Genomic DNA, 21,143 nt, shown 5'->3' with positions numbered 1-21,143 from the left:
AAGTTATTGAGAAATAGTCCAAGCTGTCTAAAATCATTTTGGAACAAAGTAAATTGTAAATAAGTACTGTAGACTGAATATTTGTATCCTCCCAAAATTCACATGCTAAAATGTAATTCCCAACATAATGGGATTTAATGGATGGGGAGGGGGCTGTGGGAGTGCTTAGGTCATGAGGGTGGGTCCTTCATGAATGGGATTAGTGACTTTATGAAACAGACCCCAGAGAGCTCTCTTGCTCCTTCTCCCATGTGAGGATACAGAGAGAAGACAGCCATCTGTGAAACAGGAAGCAGGCCCTAACCAGACATGAAATCTGCTGCTGCTATTATCATGAAATTCTCAGTGTCCAGAACTGTGAGAAATAAATTTATGTTGTATATAAGCCACCCAGTCTATGGTAATTGATTAGAGCAGCCCAAACAAACTAGGAGGACAAGCCAATAAACAAATACAACATTGCAAATAAAGAAACAAACAAGAGCAGCTGAATCAATTGTAGTAAACAGTCCTGATAGAGTTTACATTTTAATTAAATGGAGAAACAAACCAAGTAAACTATATAACACAATGTGCCACATCACAACAACCCTTTTCATAAAGCCACTGGAAACAGAAGCAAGTGATCAGTACTACCTGTGAAGGCAGACAAATTTTCGGGAAGAACATGATGTTCTTGCTGAAGTATAAAATAAAAATATGACAAAAGTCCTGAAAATCATGTAATGTCAGAGACTTCTATGGTGGTACAGTGGATAAGAATCTGCCTGCTAATGCAGAGAACATGGGTTCAATCCCTGGTCTGGGAAGATTCCAAATGCCTCCAGGCAACTAAGCCCGTGTTGCCACAAGTACTGAGCCTGGGTGCTGCAGCTACTGAAGCACAAGTGCCTAGAACTGTGCTCCGAAACAAGAGAAGCCACCCAAAGAGAAGCCCATGCACAGCAACTAGAGAGTAGCCTCTACTCTCCACAACTGGAGAAAGTCCTTGTGCAGCAATGAAGACCAAGCACAACCAAAACCATAAAATTAATATTTTTTAAAAAACCTAAAGAAAATAAAATTTAAAGACAAAGAATTGTTTTAAAAAATCACGTAAGGTCAGGCTTTTCATGCATACTTTTTCCTGTGTTTATAGGTTCAAGTCCAACTGAGTAACCCTGGAATAAAGTATCCTATACAGTCTGGCTCCAAACTATCTTTCCAGTTTCCTCTTTTTCACTCCACCTTAACATCCATCAGAATTTCCTCCAATATCCCTGCATTCTCTTATTCAACATTGGTAGGCACAGATATGTCTTAAAATGTAGAATGTTTCAGATCTTAGAAAAGTAATTCAGTATCCAACTTTAGATTACTGACATCTGAAAAAGATCCTGAAGAGAAGTCGCTCAGTCGTCTCCCACTCTTTGTGACCCTGTGGGCTGTAGCCCACCAGGCTCCTCTGTCCATGGGATTTTCTAGGTGAGGGTACTGGAGTGCGTTGCCATTTCCTTCTCCAGGGGATCTTCCCATCCCAGCAATCGAACCCAGGTCTCCCGCACTGTAGGTAGGGGCTTTACCATCTGAGCCACTAGGGAAGTCCTTGAGTAATGTCATATAATGAAACACATCAATACACCTGCAATAAAGGAAACGTATTCATCTCATGCCAGTTCAGGTAAGGTTCTCCTGACCTAAAATCAAATCAGATCAGGATTGATGGACAGATACCAAAAGAGTTAGGAAAAACTCAGAGTTTATAAAAGTTTGGAGACTGTAGAATTGTGAATAAGGGATTGTTGATCCCTGTCACCCAAATATGCAAAGCTCTTTTGTTCCTCTGTAAAACCTCAGTTATTAATGCTGCTTCTGCCTTTCAAACAATTCATCCTTCAAGACCCAACTCAGATATCATCATCTTGATGAAGATAATCTATGACATCCATGACACATCTCTGGGTCTCATTAGTACTTTATGAATGCCTCTCTTATTGTTTAGATGACATTGAACACTAATTATGTGTTTAAATGTTCGTAACTACCTCTTAACCATAAGCTTTCAAAGACAGGGATTGTGTCTTTCTCTTTTTAGTATCCTCTGTTCATAATATAGCATCTGGCATATGGAAAATACTCAATATTACTGGTGGAATAGAATGAACTAATAAGCATTTAAGAACATAGAGCAAGGATGCAATATACAAAAATCTATTATCAAATTTCAAAGGACAGAAGTCATAAGAATAGTTCAAACTAAAGGTTATAGAAAAGTAATTAGAAAAAGTTTCATTTCTACATATATAGATGAGGAGGGTGTTTAGGAAGTGGTAACAGAAAGAATATGTTTATGAAGTGTAATGCAGACATAAAAGTCAAATTAAGGAAGCAATCCATATAAGCTGGAGGGAATGATTCATGATTGAGACAAATAGGAGATAAGGCAACAAAAAGTGAATGCTGCTAAATTAAAGAGAATTTGGAACTCTGCAATAACAGTCTGTGCTCATGCTATAGTGCATGAGACACCAGTATTTTTACACTCCTGTACTGGACTAGTGAAAACGAAGTAGCATGAAAGTGGGCAATAAGTTCTTCCTTTCTGATATGCTATGTTTGGGCAAGAAAACAATTTATACTGACTAATAAGCAAAATAAGTTTTAGGTGGATGGTTGATGAAGGAAATCATTGCTCATTCCTGCACACTGAACCATAAAAAACAAATACAGTTAAGCTGATTTGAAAGTGAGGCAGTAAAATCAATGAAAAGGAGGTTAATCGTTTTCTAAAGAAAGAAAAAAGGATAACTGATGAATGAATTTTTTGAATGCTTTAGTATTTTATTTCAAATCTAGGAGGAAAAAATATACTGCCAAATTGGTGAAATGAAGAAGATGATACAGAATTTCCAAACCTAAGGGGAGAGAGAATGTGAAATTTTCCAATATTTTCATTGGTGATCTGGGTTATAAATTTTTTTTTTAAGGAAGTGCATTGTGTTTTGTAGGAGCATGCTAGTTATTAAAGCTAGTGTTAATTTTTTCCCCAAAATATGTTGTCTCTAATATTAATGGTATATTTTTTTCTAGATTAAATATTAGTCAAAATCCATATTTCCAGAATGACAGACTTGAGAGCAGGCCCAGACACGTCCGTATATGTTTCTTGGTGAATCCTTCACAGAAATCTCTCTTGCACCACCGTTAGTCTCTGATCTGTCATGGGGCTTAAATACTGACCACCAGAAATCATTGCACTGAGTCTTCCAGGGTTCCATATATCGGGTTTTTCTAGGCAAATACAAATACTTTCCAGAAGGTAGTCCTTTCAATCCCTGTAAACTTTGATAGTTTATCATGTATTCGTTCACCAATTCATTCCTGACCAGCTGCAGTGTTGAAGGTTGTGAGAAAGGATTAGGCACCTCCTCCAAAATTAAACAAACGGTGAGAAAGCAGATGCTGTGAAGAGGGGTGGGAGAGAGACAAATTTCACTGTGTTTCATGAAATTACACATTCCTAAAATGCCAGCACCTCTTTCCTTGCAGTGCCTGGTTTAACAGCAAACGGAGTTGACCCTCTGTTAATCATAAAATGGTACAAACCAGGAGCCTGGATCCCTCCACCTGCCTGTTAATTCCAGTATTACCCTACCTGACCCTACTAACTCTTTTCAACTGTTCTCTTTTCGAAAACATTTTGGATTCTCAGGCAACGCTTTAAGAGAGTGCATTGTGAAGCCACTTAACAAAAATTATATATCACATTTTCAAAATAATGTACATTTTTGAAATTAAAACATTAGTAAACATCTTTTTAATTGAGATATAACTGACATATTATATGCTTCCCAGGTGACTCAGTAGTAAAGAATCTGCCTGCCAATGCAGGACATGCAAGAGATACAGGTTTGATCCCTGGGTTGGGAAGATCCACTGGAGAAGGAAATGACAAACCACTCCAGGATTTTTGCCTGGAAAATTCCATGGACAGAGGAGCCTGGCAGGATATAGTCCATGGGGTCACAGAGTCAGACACGACTGGGGCACACACACACACACATAATTGACATAGAACATTATATTAGTTTCAAGTATACAATATTTGTATATACTGTAAAATGATCACCAGATAAGTCTAGTTAATTTCTACCACCTTATATAGTTACATATTTTTTTCTTGTGATGATTACATTTAAGATACTAAGTAATTTTCAAATATAAATGTAGTATTATTAGCTATAATCACCATGCTGTAATTTTATCTTATTTTATAACTGGATGAAAGTGGTCAAAAGGTACAAACTTTCAGTAGTAAACAGCTATCAGCTATAAGCAAATGTTTACATTAAATTAGTGGGGGTGATTTTCATTCTTAAGTAAAAGCAACAATGCTGAATTCTTTAGAAGTAATAACACTAATAGATTAAGGATTGATTAAACTCAGGGCCCTATCCATGTTAGCATGAACTTTACTATAATCTAATTACATGTCAATTAGATATTTCAGTTCAGTTCAGTCACTCAGTCATATCCGACTCTTTGCAACCCCATTAATCGCCGCACGCCAGGCCTCCCCGTCCATCACCAACTCCCAGAGTTCACTGAGACTCACGTCCATCAAGTCAGTGATGCCATCCAGCCATCTCATCCTCTGTCATCCCCTTCTCCTCCTGCCCCCAATCCCTCCCAGCATCAGAGTCTTTTCCAGTGAGTCAACTCTTCACACGAAGTGGCCAAAGTATTGGAGTTTCAGCTTTAGCATCACTCCTTCCAAAGAAATCCCAGGGCTGATCTCCTTTAGAATGAACTGGTTGGATCTCCTTGCAGTCCAAGGGATTCTCAAGAGTCTTCTCCAATACCACAGTTCAAAAGCATCAATTCTTCGGCACTCAGCTTTCTTCACAGTCCAACTCTCACATCCATACATGACCACAGGAAAAACCATAGCCTTGACTAGATGGACCTTTGTTGGCAAAGTAATGTCTCTGCTTTTCAATATGCTATCTAGGTTGGTCATAACTTTTCTTCCAAGGAGTAAGCGTCTTTTAATTTCATGGCTGCAGACACCATCTGCAGTGATTCTGGAGCCCCCAAAAATAAAGTCTGACTCTGTTTCCACTGTTTCCCCATCTATTTCCCATGAAATGATGGGACCAGATGCCATGATCTTCGTTTTCTGAATGTTGAGTTTTAAGCCAAATTTTTTCACTCTCCTCTTTCACCTTAATTTAACTGCTTAAAACCTTTTTCCTTCTGGAAATCAGAAGGAATAAAAATAAATAAATCTGTTTTACTATATTTAATTGAAGGTACATTCAGGAAAATGTTACCTATGTATTTGAGTAATATAGCCTGGTTGATCTCTCCAATCACTTTCTTATGTATTATGAAAAGCTTTGAAATTCTTTAAACAGAATCTGGTCAGTTTTAAGCATACATGTATTTTTATCATCTTCCATCTCACAAATTCAGATTTTCATTATATTTTCTTCTGTATATATCTATACAATGTATATATATATATATATATATGAGAAAATTTATATATTTTCTTCTGTATATATTTAGCACAATGTCATGGTCACCCTGAAGTTTGGATAATTTTATTTTGATTACATGAAGATAAGGAATGAAAAGTAGTCTGCAAATCTTGGAGAAATATATCTCTTTTTCAATTATCTCTCTCTTTTCCTCATATACATACAACATAATACATACACATGAACACATGCATTAATTCAGAGACTTGCAAACACATACAATTTTGTTAACTCATTTACACCCTCACCTAATCTTAAGCAGAAAAGTGAAAGTGAAATCACCCAGTCATGTCCGACTTAGCCTACCAGGCTCCTTCTTCCATGGAATTCTCCAGGCAAGAAAACTGGAATGGGTTGCCATTTCCTTCTCCATCCTAAGCAGAAAAAATGATTTTTAAAATGCAGAGATAAAGATCAAAAACTGTTACGACAAAATAATGAGAAAAAAAAAACGCTAAAGGGGAAAATCAGAGGAAGAACACAGGCAGGAAATCCTACCCGAGGGACACAGCTATCACCGGGCCAAGTCTTAGTGCATACAGTCCTAATAGCTGAAGCAAAGAGACAATATGATGGATTACAGGGCTATCATTTTCTTAAAAAGAAAGCACACCAGTTCATCAACAGAGGCAAACTTTCCTATCCCTGAGTTCGAAGATGAATTTGTCAAAAGGATCTTTATATAATAACAGTGAGCTCCATAATGTCCCCCATAGCAATTCACAAGCAATATAGAGATGTTCCACATTCCTTACAGTACTCTGACACTGAAGCCAAGTGCATGTTGAAAGTTGTGGTTCTATAAAGGCAGAGTGGGAAGTGAGGTGGGAAATAGACAGAAAAAGGAGAAGTTGGCAGAAAGAAAAGGCCCAAACATGCATGTTTCTGCAACACGACTTAATGCAAACTTATGCTTAAACAATGTAGAAAACAAGAGCAAATACTTATAATACCTTGTTTGAATACCAGTGTCTTTCCAAGTTTCTGACAGAAGTTATATGGTAGATTGTTTAAGTGTATTAAGTTACCCGACACATACATAACAGAGATGGTACATCAGTCTGATAATTGAATAAAATATTGCCTTTGCCATCTTAAATAACCAAATCATACGTATATGATATGGTCTGTCAGTTCATTTCAGTTCAGGTCAGTTTCTCGGTCATGTCTGACTCTTTGCAACCCCATGGACCACAGAATGCCAGGGCTCCCTGTCCATCACCAATTCCTGGAATTTACTCAAACTCATGCCATTGAGTAGGTGATGCCATCCAATCATCTCATCCTCTGTTGTTCCCTTCTCCTCCTGCCTTCAATCTTTCCCAGCATCAGGGTCTTTTCAAATGAGTCAGCTTTTTGCATCAGGTGGCCAAAGTATTGAAATTTCAGTTTCAACATCAGTCCTTCCAATGAATACCCAGGACTGATCTCCTTTAGGAAGAACTGGTTGGATCTCCTTGCAGTCCAAGGGACTCTCAAGAGTCTTTTCCAACACCACAGTTCAAAAGCATCAATTCTTCAGTGCTCAGATTTCTTTATAGTCCAACATTCACATCCATATATGACTACTGGAAAAACCATCGCCTTGACAAGATGGACCTTTGTGGGCAAAGTAATGTCTCTGCTTTTTAATATGCTATCTAGGTTGGTCATAATCATAAGGGATTTGATTTAGGTCATACCTGAATGGTTTGGTGACTTTCCCCACTTTCTTCAATTTAAGCCTGAATTTGGCAATAAAGAGTACATGATCTGAGCCACAGTCAGTTTCCAGTCTTGTTTTTGCTGACTGTATAGAGGTTCTCAATCTAAATCAAATTCCTTATCATTATACAATGGAAGTGATGAATAGATTTAAGGGACTAGATCCAATAGACAGAGTGCCTGATGAACTATGGACGGAGGTTCATGATATTGTAGAGGAGACAGGGAGCAAGACAATCCCCAGGAAAAAGAAATGCAAAAAAGCAAAATGGCTGTCTGAGGAGGCCTTACAAATAGCTGTGAAAAGAAGAGAGGGAAAAGGAGAAAAAGAAAGATATACCCATTTGAATGCAGAGTTCCAAAGAATAGCAAGGAGAGAAAAGAAAGCCTTTCTCAGCGATCAATGCAAAGAAATAGAGGAAAACGATAGAATGAAAAAGACTAGAGATCTCTTCAAGAAAATTAGAGATACCCAAGGGAACATTTCATGCAAAGATGGGCTCAAAAAAGGACAGAAATGTTATGGACCTGACAGAAGCAGAAGATATTAAGAAGAGGTGGCAAGAATACACAGAAGAACTGTACAAAAAAGATCTTCACGACCCAATTAATCACAATGATGAGATCACTTACCTAGAGCCAGACATCCTGGAATGTGAAGTCAAGTGGGCCTTAGGGAGCATCACTACGAACAAAGCTAGTGGAGGTGATGGAATTCCAGTCGAGCTCTTTCAAATCCTAAAAGATGATGCTGTATAAGTGCTGCACTCAATATGCCAGCAAATCTGGAAAACTCAGCAGTCACCACAGAACTGGTAAAAGTCAGTTTTCATTCCAATCCCAAAGAAAGACAATGCCAAAGAATGCTCAAACTACCACACAATTGCACTCATCTCACACGCTAGTAAAGTAATGCTCAAGATTCTCCAAGCCAGGCTTCAGCAATACGTGAACTGTGAACTTCCTGATGCTCAAGCTGGTTTCAGAAAAGGCAGAGGAACCAGAGATCTGATTGCCAACATCTGCCAGATCATAGAAAAAACAAGAGAGTTCCAGAAAAACATCTATTTCTGCTTTATTGACTATGCCAAAGCCTTTGACTGTGTGGATCACAATAAACTGTGGAAAATTCTGAAAGAGATGGGAATACCAGACCACCTGACCTGCCTCTTGAGAAACCTGTATGCAGGTCAGGAAGCAACAGTTAGAACTGGACATGGGACAACAGACTGGTTCCAAATAGGAAAAGGAGTACGTCAAGGCTGTATATAGCCACCCTGCTTATTTAACTTATATGCAGAGTACATCATGACAAATGCTGGGCTGGAAGAAGCAAAAGCTGGAATCAAGATTGCTGGGAGAAATATCAATAAACTCAGATATGCAGATGACATCACCTGCATAAGTGAAGAGAAACTAAAGAGCCTCTTGGTGAAAGAAAGAGGAGAGTGAAAAAGTTGGTTTAAAGCTCAACATTCAGAAAACTAAGATCATGGCATCCAGTCCCATCACTTCATGGCAAATAAATGGGGAAACAGTGGAAACAGTGGCAGAATTTTTGTGGGGCTCCAAAATCACTGTAGATGGTGACTGAAGCCATAAAATTAAAAGATGCTTGCTCCTTGGAAGAAAAGCTATGATCAACCTAGACAGCATATTAAAAAGCAGAGACATTACTTTGCCAACAAAAGTCTGTATAGTCAAAGCTATAGTTTTTTCAGTAGTCATGTATGGATGTGAGAGTTGGACTGTGAAGAAAGCTGAGCGCCGAAGAATTGACGCTTTTGAACTGTGGTGTTGGAGAAGACTCTTGAGAGTCCCTTGGACAGCATGGAGCTCCAACCAGTCCGTCCTAAAGGAAATCCATCCTAAATATTCATTGGAAGGACTGATGTTTAAGCTGAAACGCCAATACTTTGGCCACCTGATGTGAAGAACTGACCATTTGAAAAGACCCTGATGCTTTTCAAAATTGAAGGCAGGAGGAGAAGAGGTCGACAGAGGATGAGATGGTTGGATGGCGTCACTGACCCAATGCACATGAGTTTGAGTAAACTCCACGTGTTGGTGATAGACAGGGAGGCCTGGTGTGCTACAATCCATGGGGTCGCAGAGTCAGACATGACTGAGCGAGTGACATGAGAGGCATCAAGATTTTGCCCCTCAAACAGTGTACACGGATAGGTGTATACTTTGTGTGGACATTTAAGGTCTTGCTGTGCTGATGTGTTTACATAGTTTCATGGAGATTTTAGACCATCAAAATGTTATTTCAAAGCTCTAATTTGCATAATAGAAAGACAAGTTTCAGATACGTCACTTATAAAGGAGATTTTGTGTCATTTCACTTACAAAAAAGCTATTGGCTTAAAATTTGAAACAATTTTCTATAATAATAAATGCAACTGAACATTGCAAGAGCTTTGTGGTTAGACCCTGGTTGCAATCTCATTTCTGATAAATATTAGGTAAGTGAACTTGGGCAAGTGGCTTCAGCTTTCTTAGCTTCAGTTTCCTCATCTGTAAAATGGTGATGGTAACAGTTGTCTAGAGAATGACATGTGAATGTACCATGCCTAAAACACATTACACACTGAATTATCAATCACATAACCAACCCATCAATCAGCAACAGCTACTGAGCATTTTGAGCAATGCAATCCCAAATTCAGAACTGAGTCTTCTTTTGTCTTCAGAGAAGCAGAGACTCTATTTAATTCCACACAGTTTGCTAAAGGATTTGTGGTCTCTAAATGCTAAAAACTATATAAAAATATTAATATAAAGAGGAAAATAAGAAGCTTAAGTTGAAAACATACTTCTCCGGCTAGATATGTGAACCATGATAATCATGAGTTTTATTCTGTCCACAAGCCTATGAGACCTACGTTTTTTTCTTTTCAGATCAGATCAGATCAGATCAGTCGCTCAGTCATGTCCGACTCTTTGCGACCCCATGCATCGCAGCACGCCAGGCCTCCCTGTCCATCACCAACTCCCAGAGTTCACTCAGACTCAACGTCCAAGGAGTCGGTGATGCCATCCAGCCATCTCATCCTCTGCTATCCCCTTCTCCTCCTGCCGCCAATCCCTCCCAGCATCAGAGTCTTTTCCAGTGAGTCAACTCTTCGCATGAGGTGGCCAAAATACTGGAGTTTCAGCTTTAGCATCATTCCTTCCAAAGAACACCCAGGACTGAACTCCTTCAGGATGGACTGGTTGGATCTCCTTGCAGTCCAAGGGACTCTCAAGAGTCTTCTCCAACACCACAGTTCAAAAGCATCAATTCTTCGGCGCCCAGCCTTCTTCACAGTCCAACTCTCACATCCATACATGACGACAGGAAAAACCATAGCCTTGACTAGACGGACCTTTGTTGGCAAAGTAATGTCTGCTTTTGAATATGCTATCTAGGTTGGTCATAACTTTCCTTCCAAGGAGTAAGCGTCTTTTAATTTCATGGCTGCAGTCACCATCTGCAGTGATTTTGGAGCCCAAACAAATAAAGTCTGACGCTGTTTCCACTGTTTCCCCATCTATTTCCCATGAAGTGGTGGGACCGGATGCCATGATCTTCATTTTCTGAATGTTGAGCTTTAAACCAACTTTTTCACTCTCCACTTTCACTTTCATCAAGAGGCTTTTGAGTTCCTCTTCACTTTCTGCCATAAGAGTGGTGTCATCTGCATATCTGAGGTTATTGATATTTCTCCCGGCAATCTTGATTCCAGCTTGTGTTTCTTCCAGTCCAACGTTTCTCATAATGTACTCTGCATAGAAGTTAAATAAACAGGGTGACAATATACAGCCTTGACGTACTCCTTTTCCTATTTGGAACCAGTCTGTTGTTCCATGTCCAGTTCTAACTGTTGCTTCCTGACCTGCATACAGATTTCTCAAGAGGCAGATCAGCTGGTCTGGTATTCCCATCTCTTTCAGAATTTTCCACAGTGTATTGTGATCCACACAGTCAAAGGCTTTGGCATAGTCAATAAAGCAGAAATAGATATTTTTCTGGAACTCTCTTGCTTTTTCCATGATCCAGCAGATATTGGCCATTTGATCTCTGGTTCCTCTGCCTTCTCTATCTTTTCAGATAGATTTTGATAAAATGATTTACAAATCTATCTAGAGCAATTTTCTGAAAAACTTTGCTGATATTTTCATGATTATTTTATGGAGTCATATTTTTATTTAAACTAAAATCTGGTAAACTAATTAATCCAGGAGCTGTAGCAGTGTGTGAAGTCCATTGATTTCTTTAAAGCATTGAGCTCACAATGGCCTCTTAACAGACCACCACTGGACACCATCAGACCACTTTTTGCCTTTGGAGGCAGAGTCTCAAAATGTAAAGGAGTATCTCAAAAAGCTGAGAGCACCAAGGAGAATAGCACTTTGCATAACTGTGTCATGAAATTTTGCTGACTTTGAGTGTGGCTCAGATGGTAAGAATCCATCTTCAATGAGGGAGACCTGGGTTCAATCTCTGGTTTGAGAAGATCCCCCAAAGGAGGGTATGGCAACCCACTCCAGTGTTCTTGTCTAAAGAATCCTCATGGACAGAGGAGCCTGGTGGGCTACAGCCCATGGGGTCACAAAGAGTTGGACACCCTGAATGACTAAGCACCGCACATTTACACACCTATATGTAAATATGAATGAACAATGCCTTTACTTGCTCCCTTTCTCTCAGGCAATTGTACAAATGAAAAGGGCTATAGTTTTGCAAATTACTTTCCTTTTATCTTATTTATTAACAGCAAGAAGGGGACAGTATTGTCTCTCATATGTTATCTTCTCTTATATAAAGGCATTGTGGTGTAGCAGAAAGAATGTGGATTTCTGAATTAAATCAACCTGCATTTTCATTCTAGTTTCTCCTGTTCACTAGTTGAGGAAGTTTGAAAACACAGACACACACACACACACACACACACACACACACACACACACACAGACCTTTTTAAACCTCGGTTTCTTTATGTGTAAATAATAGCTATCTCTTTGTTTAAAGTTAACTTTTCTATTCTAGAGAAAGTAAAATAACATTTATCCCCTTTGATATGAATGTACCACTTTATAGAAGCTGACACTCAGACTGTAAATGAAAACTCAAGCAACTCTTAATGCCATCTTTTCCCTCTAGCATTGGGAAGACAAGGGAAGGGAAGGAATTGCAGTCAGCTCGGCATGTTCAGGGTTACACATCCCCACCCCTCCCCATACGCACTGGACACACTGACAGCCAAGAAGGACTGCACTGTTATCTTGACAGACATTCACCCTTAGAAACCCTCTTCTTGTCTCACAAGCCAGAAGAATAACAGAACTTGTGTCAGAAGATCCTAGGAAGTATATGAGGAGGATGTCAGGCCAGCCACATTCATGTCTGTTGCCTTACACTATCTCAGAGAAAGGCTCTCAGTAAACCCCGGTCTTACAGGTCCGGTGGGACTGGTAGAGTCTGGCTCTTTTGAGGCAAAGAGAGATGGGGCAGGAAAAGGGAGTGGCATGGAACGCAGCCTAATCACATCTACAGTTATGAAGGGTTTAAAGGTGGACTTTGACAGGATGGCCAGGAAGACAGGTCTTATGATATTCCAGGCAACCCCAACCAAACACATCTAAAATGAGAGTTAAAATCCAATCCCACATTTTCAGTGATTCCCAAATCCATAATGTCAGAGTCAAATTCTCTGGACTTTTTTTAAGTATCTAAGTAACTACACATTTAAATACCTTTCAGGCTGGTTCTGTGACCAGAGAAAATCTCCTATAAAGTGGCTTCTTAGAAGAGTCTAGATTCCAGGAAGATGAACTAACCCAGGAACCACTTATCAAAATGATAATCAAATCCTTGTGAAGTGTCTGGTCCATGAGACACTTAACACATGCTAGTTTCTTACTGTAGAAGAGTCATTTCTCCAATCTTTCCCTCCCAGATGTCTCAGTGGTAAAGAAACTGAGACACAGAAGATGTGGATTTGATCCCTGGGTTGGGAAGATCCCTTGGAGAAGGAAATGGCAACCCACTCCCCTGTTCTTACCTGGGAAATCCCATGGACAGAAGAACCTGACAGGTTACAGTCCATGGGGTCACAAAGAGTCAGACTCCACTGAACAGCTGGGCATGCTCCATTCTCTCAAAAAAATATGTATTTGTTAAATGTCTCTTATGTGCTAAGCATTGGCGTTTATCTTGGAGCAAAGCAATGATGTGAATGTGAATGTGTTAGTCACTTAGTTGTGTCCAGTTCTTTGTGATCCCATGGACGGTAGCCCACCAGGCTCCTCTGTCCATGGAATTCTCCAGGCAAGAATACTGGAGTGGATAGCTATTCCTTTCTCCAGGGGATCTTCCCAACCTAAGGATTGAACCGGGGTCTCTTGCATCACAGGAGTATTCTCGTCTGAGCCACCAAGAAGCCTTGAGAATGGCAATTCTAAACCTTCATAGGACGTAAGTTCTATGACGGATGAGTTACACTATTTCTCCCAGACACAGTCTTGGCTTGTGATTCATTAGACTAAGCATGTTACTGGGAAATTAAAAAAAAAAAAGCAAACAAAAACAGAACTGGAATTCTAATTCTACCACTAATTAGCTATGACTTTGGAAAACCATGTAATACTCTTGGATGTCAGTTTCTATAGAAAACAAATGGACAGATAAGCTTTATTTTTTTAAATTTTATTTTATTTTTAAACTTTACATAATTGTATTAGTTTTGCCAAATATCAAAATGAATCCGCCACTGGTATACATGTGTTCCCCATCCTGAACCCTCCTCCATCCTCCCTCCCCATACCATCCCTCTGGGTCGTCCCAGTGCCCCCTTTTTCTGAACATAGGTAACTATACAGTCATCAAACACATATCCTTGGGCTTATTCATGCCATTGTTCAACCAACCAAGCTCAGTAACCCTCTATTTTTCTTACCTGATCTTATTACCACTCTTCATGCCTAGCTGGCTAGCAATGGCAGCAGGGTTCCATTGGCCAAAGTGTAACCATGTTCCTGTGGCACAGTCATGCATAATGAAATGACTAGCAAGGCTTAAAGTGCAAGCACAGATAAGAGGGTCTCAAGCAGGGCACCCTCTCCAGCAGTGGACAGCTGCTCAGTAGCTGTCTACACCATGATTTAACACTGGGAACTTATTTTGAAACAGCTCTTTTTGACACCAGATGTCCAACAATGGCTATTTTCACAGGCCTTACACAGTCCCTGCAAGGCTGACACATGTCATTTCGCTCTAAAATGTGCTGTATCAATAACATGTCTCCACACCATCTCCTATCTCAGGTTTCCTGAGAAAAGGAAAATGCTCAAGTGAAATCAGAGACTCCGTTGGACGGACCGGTAAGTTTTAGCCTTTTTAAGGTTCCCCCATGTTTCAGGGTAGTATCGTGCACTTTGGTGATGCTGAGAACAGATTGATGCCAATAAGCCATTTGAGATAAGAACTAATTGGAAACAGAAGGTTGAAGAATGATGATGTTGGGAACGAGCAAAGGGGACAGACAAGTAATTATTCAGGCAGAATTTCTTTACACAAAAGGCAGATGGAAAAGGGAACAAAATTCCAAAGTCTATGGCAGAAGTAAGCAGCTGCACATTTCTTTTTTTGTGGCAAAGCAAACAGAGTGAGTGATTCACTCGGTTGGTAATGGGCTCCAGGGATCCCTAGGGAGTCACAATGTGCTGGCAGCCCACGGCATGTAAAATCACTCAGTGGTCTCCATCGAGCTCACCTCCTCAACTGACTCTAATTGTGAGGCATATGAGATGAGATTTAAGGAGAGACTGAAGAGAAACAGCCTCTTGTTCACACATGAATCATGGAAGAGGTGCGCTGCGGAAAAGGCAGGAAGATCAACACACACGCCAAATGTTCCACATTCGTAACGAGCCATAGATCAGAGTCAACTGAACGTTTCCATTCATAACCATAGACTCCCTATACATAAAAATCATGAAAAGGTGGCATCTGGGAAAATATTCCTCAAAATTATCATTGAGTCGTCAGGTTGTGGACAAACAAAGCTCTGTGACCTCAGGGCTGACTTTGAAAAGCAAAGGCAATATAATAAATAGTAATCAGTGGGAAAACAGAGATGCCAGCTTCCCCCCAAAGCAAAAATACATTAGTAGCAATCTGACTCAGCAGGACTAATTTAAAAGATATTTAACACTGTACTGTCTACAAAACAAAATTTTTAAATAAAGACACAAAAAATCTTTCTTCGTTTTTGTCTCAGGCTCAAACTTTCTACCCTCATTTTCCTGTCTCTCTAATATTAGATATAGATATGTACGTGCAAGAGTGGACAAATACATTGAAAGAACATTCTTCAAGGACATCTCTCACAAGGAATGATAGCATTAAAGGGACCAGGTCCCCAGCTAGCTGGAAACATGAAACTAGATGCCAGGCTTCACACTGATGAAAAAAGTTTTTAATAGGTAGAAAAGGAAAAGAAAGAACAGAAGAGAGATAAGATTTCATATGAAGTAAAAGCCATAATTTAGTCAATACGGAAAAGAAAAAAGATAGGTATAATTATTAAAGACAACAAGAAAGGTCAATAATAGATTTCAGAGTAATACATTTTACAATGGGATAAGGTATAAATCTTTACAATGAGATTTTTACTCGGTTGGCATTTTTTTACAAACTGAAGCACATCCAATCCCAATTGCAACCACTTCTTTGCCCCAACTCCCTCTTCCCTTTTCCGCTTACATGTCTAGACTCCTTTTTGCTTCAGTTCAGATACCCACAGTTCTGCGAGTCCACTTCCTCTCAGTCCTCCCCTCTGGCTAAATCACACTCAACCTGTGGCTTCACACTCCCAGTTGGAGATGCCTGACTTGAGTTCTTGCCCCACCTTTAATATGAAACCTCTAGATTGTTCTCTCATAAAACTCATGGGTTTTCTGGTAAATTCAGTTCAGTTCAGTTCAGTCCCTCAGTCATGTCTGGCTCTGCGACCCCATGAATCGCAGCATGCCAGGCCTCCCTGTCCATCACCAACTCCCAGAGTTCACTCAGACTCACATCCATCAAGTCAGTGATGCCATCCAGCCATCTCATCCTCTGTCATCCCCTTCTCCTCCTGCCCCCAATCCCTCCCAGCATCAGAGTCTTTTCCAATGAGTCAGCTCTTCGCATGAGGTGGCCAAAGTACTGGAGTTTCGGCTTTAGCATCATTCCTTTACACAATGCAATTTGAAATTATATATTTATTTCTATGTTGGTTTTTCTTCCCCACCACACTGTGAACTCTCCTTGAGTGAAAGCTTCTCTGCTTTGTTCACCACTGTGATATCTAGTTTCTAACAGAGCGCTTGGCACAGAGTAAGTACTTAATAAAACTTGCTGCTGAATTAACAGACACCACTCCCCTACAGGCCGTAGGATTTTGCTGCTGCTGCTGTTGCTGCTAAGTCGCTTCAGTCATGTCCGACTCTGTGCGACCCCATAGATGGCAGCCCACCAGGCTCCGCCATCCCTTGGGATTCTCTAGGCAAGAACACTGGAGTGGGTTGCCATTTCCTTCTCCAATGCATGAAAGTGAAAAGTGAAAGTGAAGTCGTTCAGTCGTGTCCGACTCTTAACGACCCCATGGACTGCAGCCCACCAGGCTCCTCCGTCCATGGGATTTTCCAGGCAAGAGTACTGGAGTGGGGTGCCATTGCTTTCTCCTAGGATTTTGCTACCTATGGTTAAAAGTAATAATAAGTCTTATTATATATAATTGTATTATGTATATTATACATAACAATAACAATGGGCTTCCCTGGTGGCTCAGTGGTAAAGAATCTGCCTGCCAATGCAGGAAACACCGGTTGAATCCCTGGATCAGAAAGATCCCCTGAAGATGGAAATGGCAATCCACTCCAGTATTCTTGCCTTGGGAAATCCCACGGACAGAGGATTCTGGCAGGCTACAGTCCATAGGGTCGCAATAGAGTGGGACATGGCTTAGAAACTAAACAACAGCAAACAATAACAACAATTATATCTAGGACTTAATGATTAACCCTCTGTCAGGCACTGTTCTGAGAATCTTATTTACACTGAGTCATTTAATCATCATGACACCCCAATGATGTAGGTACTATTATGATATCCATTCTAGAAATGACATTTATGCACAGAAAATTAGATAACTTGCTCAAAGTCAACTGGCTATTAAATGATGGAACCTGTATTAGAAAGCATTCCTCAGAGCAGCAGGACGTGTATATATTACCAGGGATTTATTTTAAGGAATTTGATTACGTGTTTGTGGGGGCAGGCAAGTCTGAATCTCCAGGGTAGGCTGAAGACCCAGGGAAGAGTCGGTGTTTTCATTCAAGTCTGAAGCAGATCTACTAGCAGAACTCCCTCTTCTTGAAGGATGTTAGTCTTTTCTCTTAAGGTCTTCAACTGATGGGATAAGGCCTATCACTTTTCAGAAGGTAACTAACTTTACTTGAACTCTAAAGATTTAAATGTTACTCACATCTTAAAAAATACTCTCACATCAACAGCTAGACCACTGATTGATCAAAACTGGGTTCTAAGATCTCACCAAGTTAATGCATAAAATTAACCATCACAGAGCCAGGATACAAATTCAGTCTACTTCCAACATCCAAATACTTAGATCGTATACTATTCAGGCATTTAGACTGTGAGGATTCCCTTAAAGTTCATTTTCTATACTTTAGACAGTAGGAAAAAAATGCATAGATATTTGTGTTGTGTGTGTACGTAATTCTTTGTGAGAATTAACAATAAAATGCAGGACATTTGTTTCAATGAGTTCCACAGGTAAAAATACTTTCTCATTTTATTGGGATAATTGTTAAGTACGAAGATGGAAAAAGATAAACTGTGAAACTTACAGTTTAAAAATGACATATTACTTATTGTTAATTTTCAAATGAGTTTTAAATTGCAGGAAAGACACTCAGCACTTCAAAGAAATTCTTATATCAGTATCCCAAGACAAAGAGAATAAAATTAATAGTTGTGTTTCAAAACAGAACAGTGAATGGAAGTGACAACCCCTGAGTTCTAGTTTTAATTCTGCCAAGAATGGTCATAAACAGAGCCGATCATGAACACTCAGGATGACTATCAGTTCCCCACAGCAGCATCACCACCAACTTCCCTTCAAATCTAAAAATTCAAGTTTCACGCTCATTTTTTAGAGCAAAGTACCACCTCCAGACATCTGGGTTAAATAAAAAATATGTCACCCTGTGGTTAATATATTAAGTCATGGATATACAATCACACAAGCAAAATAATATATTATTTATAAGCCACCAGAGTAGAGAACCAAATCCTGTCATCACGGAACACGGATCCAGTCTTCTGTACTTTTCACATCCATAAAGTAGGGATAGAATTTCCAATTATGGATGTTGACACATTATAGAATATTAACAGAAGCAATTTCAGAAGCACATTTTCAAAGAACAGCTTTTCCTTTAAAGTAAAGCTTGGTTTGTAGGAGATTCCCACTAGAGAACTGGAGTAAATATTTGCAAGGGTTTTTTTTTTTTTTTTTTTTTTTAAGATCTGAGGATAAAAGAAGCTGTTTGCTGAGAACTTTCATCCATCATTAAAACTGATACCCTAAAGCCTGGCAGTGAATGGAGTTCTACTTCATCCCCTGACCTACCCACTTTTTGGTGTAAACCACAGTAAAGGTGATGAATCATCAGATCCCAGAAAAATAAGACTCCAAAGGCCAGTTCCTTCAGGGCAGAGTATCCAAATAGAACAATAGCTATGTCAATCACCAGAAATATACATCAGTTCATCTAAAATGTTCAAGCGAAAAGAGTCCAAACAGAAGAATCAAAATTTTGTGTATAACTAGAGGCATGATAATTGATGATTTGGATCACCAAGAAACAATGTTTACATTTCAAACATCCAGGGCTTGATTTTCCTGGCATGAACATGAATCAGACAAAAAGGATATACACAGTTACACAGGAGGAGACATGTTTCACCTATGAACATTTCACTGGAAATGACAAAAAGAGCCTGTGGGAAAACCCAGAGGACAAGAGAATTGAGTGAACACAATAGGAACTTGCACATTAAGATGAAGTTAAAAGGGATAGAACCATGCCATTTAAGAAGAGAATAAGTCACATTTCATGATTTTCCATTTGCCTGTTTTTTTTTTTTTTTTTTCTCTTGACAGTAAAGAGAAAATATGTTCAATCTTCTGCTGGGTTCCCCCAAAACAATGACATGATAAGGCAATTCTATGGGGCTCAGCAAATACTGTCAGAGAGGATATTATGAAAAGTATGTGATAAATATATCAGCTCATGAGAAAATATCAGAGAGGAAGAGTTTGGAAGTTTGTTTTTTTTTTTAAAGACTAGTTGTCAAGGGACTGTGTAAACATGGAGAAGAAGAAGTGAAATGATCTCCAAATTTTAAGTGTTGTTCAATCCTTCAAGTTGTGTCTGACTCTTTGCAACCCCATGGACTGTAGCACACCAGGCCTCCCTGTCCTTTACCATCTCCCAGAGCTTGCTCAGATTCATGTCTATTGTGATGCCATCCAACCATCTCATCCTCTGTTGCCCCCTTCTCCTCCTGCCTTGTATCTTTCTCAGCATCAGGGTCTTTTCTAATGAGTCAGCTCTTCCCATCAAGTGGCCAAAGTATTGGAGCTTCAGCTTCAGCATCAGTCTTTCCAATGAATATTCAGTGTTGATTTCCTGTAGGACTGATGTTGGAATAAAAAGAGTTACTGACCATCTGAACAGAAAACTGGTAAGGAAGAGATGCTGTGGGAAAAATATAAACAATAAACTGTTTTATGAAGCACCCCACTCCCCACCCCCACCCCTGTATGTCTGGAGCATGTTGACCTCATTTGCTGCCCCGTCTGAGACGCAAGAGGAAGGTAGAAACATGCAAGCAGGGGAGAGTTAGGAAGTGGGGTGGCAGAGCCTGAGGGTTCATTCATATGCACAGCAGGTGGTACCTGAGCCCTGGTGACTTAATAGGATCCCCTAAGTGAAACAGCAGATGGAGAAGACAGAATGGGCAAGTATAAAGATGGGATAGGCACTGAAAGAAATAGCAAAGTAATAAAAAGAATTGGATTATACAGTGGATTAGAAAGAGGAAGTATTAAATTTAGTAGAAAGGGGAAGAGAAAGCCTGTAAAACAAAATAGGAAATTGATGAGGAAAAGGGACTCAAATGCTAAACAGAACACTTAACTGATTTCAGAAAAATAATGCAAACTGGAGACAAGTCAATTATCTTGATCAATCAAGTAATACAAATGTTAACTGAGACCAAGTTTGAAGGTCTCCCTCTTCTTCAGGCCTCCAGAATCTTTATAAAGCAAACAATTCCTCTTTGCAGTGTATTTCCCCCACACACCTCCCTCAGCTGATGGTGAGTGTAAGTTGCTCAGTCATTTCTCAATCTTTGTGACTCCACGGACTGGGGCCTGCCAGGCTCCTCTGTCCATGGAATTCTCCATGTAAGAATACTAGAGGTTGCCATTCCCTTCTCCAGGGGATCTTCCCAACCCAAGGATTGAACCCAGGTCTCCTACAATGCAGGCAGATTCTTTACCATCTGAGCCACCAGGTAAATAAATGGTAGAGGCAGATGGTGATGGTAGAGGCTCGCTTTAGTCACCGAGAAAACAATCAAAGTTTTGCACAGTTCTAAAAGCAAGTCAGACGTCTTTCTCTTCTACAAGGGTCAGCACTTCCATGATGTATAGCAAGTTCTAGCTATAACTTGATCTGATTGAGTTTTAAAATATATGAAGCCATGCAGAAGCTAGAGCTATTTTGCAAGCATATACCCAAGTAGAATAGCAACTGAAGCAAAGTTGGTTTCCATAACATTCAGCTCACAGT

This window comes from Bos indicus x Bos taurus, chromosome 9, assembly GCF_003369695.1.
Source record: "Bos indicus x Bos taurus breed Angus x Brahman F1 hybrid chromosome 9, Bos_hybrid_MaternalHap_v2.0, whole genome shotgun sequence".
In the NCBI taxonomy this organism is placed as follows: Eukaryota; Metazoa; Chordata; class Mammalia; order Artiodactyla; family Bovidae; genus Bos; species Bos indicus x Bos taurus.
This window is presented reverse-complemented; position numbering follows the sequence as displayed.